Below are 2,827 nucleotides of genomic sequence, written 5' to 3' on the forward strand. Positions count from 1 at the left end.
TATTCCAATTGTATTGGAAATAATAATAAATGCACTTTGAATAAATCTTTGAATAAATCTTTCATTTTTATCGTATACTTTTATAAACCAACTTTATTACATAATCCCATAAATAGAAGTCGAGAGAGACGTTGCAATTAAATGATCTAAAAGATCAAGTGATTGATTGATTGATCAATCGTTAATTCGACGAATGGAAATAAATCATACATATTTTCAAAAGCATATATATATATATATATATATATATATATATCCTTCTTCAATGAAACATTTTTTGACATAAGTTAATATGAATCATTTTTCTCATTCATTTAATCCTCGTAATAATACGTAATACGTTAATAAGTTTGGTCTCATGTTTTTTGGACATTTCTGTACATGACAGATCATCGTAGTGTTAATGTTCATGAGTATTCATGGATAATGAATTCGCAGGACCTTTGTAATATCCAGCTGTGAATGATTTCGATAAGGTGGATACATTCGCGAGTCCAGCACTCTTCTTCACCCTGAGTTAGAGAAAGAGGAATAAGAGAAGAAGGAGGAAGTTGAGGAGGAGGAGGAGGTAGAGATGGAGGTGGAGGTGGAGATAGAGGACGAAGAAGTTCGCGCACGAAGAAGAAGGGACTTGACGACCGCATCGTTTCTCTTCATCCGCAGCTGTAAGCCGAAGAAAGAGGGGGCGGAACGGGATACGCGCTTTTTCTACCGCGCGTCATTAATATCCGTTGCCGCGACGCCCTCTCGCAATTTGTCAACATCCGATATTTAATTTCACGCCCTTTTACCCCTGACCGTGCCAGCACGGTTGGACACTACCTATATAGTACGTGCATTAGCAGGTGCGAAAATGATTCCCGTTGTTTGTTCAGATCAAAAATTTCTTATATTAGAAAATCTTATCTTATGTAATAAGCATTTATGTTATATTGATATTTATGACTTTTATACGAATAATGAATTTTTCCTTTTGTTTTCTTTTTTCCTTTAATTTCTTTTTTTTCTTTTTTTTCTATGTATTTAGACGTAAATTATATTATACGTAACAATTTGTAATACAGGATTTATCTTAAGTTACTTTAGGATTATAGTTTTATATGATCTGACAAAGAAAAGAGATAGAGAGAGAGAGAGAGAGAGAGAGAGAAAGAGAGAAAATAAAAGAAGAAGGAAAAATGATTTAATACAAAAAGTACCTTAAATACAACAATTTCAGATTCCCATACTATGTATACATATATATATATATAAATTCTACTTTATAGTACAACGGAGTGATACGTCGATCTTGAAAAAAGAAAGAATAAAAAAAAAAAAGAAAGAGAAAAAAAGAAGAAGGCTCGAACGAAGGAACAAGACCAACTCGGCGAAGTTTTACATTAAGAAAAAAAAGAAAAAAAAAAAAAAAGAAATAAAAATATAAAAAATAAAAAAAAAGAACAAAAAGGAAAAAGAAAACGAAAAATAAGGAAGAATTAAACTCGTCGTTTATTTCAATCCTCGTTAAAAGTCCCTTTTATACTTTTACAATTTTTTATACGATTTGTTTATTCGAATGAGAAAAGAATTACATTTAATAACAACAACAACAACAAAAAGAAAGAAAGAAAAGAAAAAGGAAAAAAAACAATATATATATTTTTTCTTTTATATATATATATATATAATATATATTTGTATTTGGAATGTTATAAAAATTCTATTCTAGTATTTATCATTGAAAGAGAAAATGGTGTTACATTGAAATAATAGAAATGTTTGAATTGAATATGATAAAATGTAAATATATATATATATATATATATATATATATATATATATATATATTTTTATAAATACATATATATGAAAGAAAATTGAAGTTAAGGAAGAAGAATTGGGAAGTTAATATGTCTGTGATCGTCAATCGAAGATCCTTTTTATGTTGTCTATGTATGTATGTATGTATGTATGTATGTATGTACGTATGTATGTATGTACATATGTATGTATATGTATCGGTGGATAAAAGCAGAGATCACGGGTGGTAGGAGCACAACGTCCATCAGGCAACCCCACGGGATGTCTATTGCTCCGTAGCGCGGTCACTTCCGCTTCCCTCGTAGCTGACCATCTAACGCCATAACCTCCGGATCTCTCATCCCACGTTCTAACCGTCGTCGTATCCCTGTGGTTTCGCGCCCGTGCCTCACCACGCACCAACCTCATCCCCGATGATTAACGGCACCCAGGAGCTCGGACGGCCCCGTCTATTATCTTCTGCTTGCTACTACGTTTATATCTACTTGCTACTACCTAACGTCCACGACGTTATATCGTTGAACATACGAAAACGAGAAGAGAAGAGTAAGGGTGAGATGAAGAGAAAGGATGAGGAATAAAAGGAAAAGAAAAGGGAAATATAAAGAGAGAGAGAGAGAGAGAGGGAGAGAGGGAGAGGAAAGAAGAAGAAGAAGAAGAAGAAAATCCAAGAAGCCAGTTCGAACGATGAAAAATGTTCTTCCTTCTTCCTCTCTCTCTCTCTCTCTCTCTCTCTCTCTCTCTCTGCCATGTTCCTTCTCTCTCGCATTTGAAGAAATCGTGTTACGTAGATCCTAAGATTTCTTTCCTTTTAGAAAATGATCTATAACGCGGTGTTATGTAAAGGACGTGTTTCGATTGAGATCTCATTTCGTTTCTTTTCGTATTCCTTTATTTCTTTCTATATTTCTCTCTTTCTTCTTTCTTTCTTTCTTCCTTCTTTTTCTTTTTTGTTGCCTTTTTTTTTTCTTCTTGCTTTCGCTTCCTTCATTTTCTCTTCTATCGCTTCTAAAAATATTCCTTT

The sequence above is a fragment of the Vespa crabro genome, chromosome 12 (genome assembly GCF_910589235.1).
Source record: "Vespa crabro chromosome 12, iyVesCrab1.2, whole genome shotgun sequence".
In the NCBI taxonomy this organism is placed as follows: Eukaryota; Metazoa; Arthropoda; class Insecta; order Hymenoptera; family Vespidae; genus Vespa; species Vespa crabro.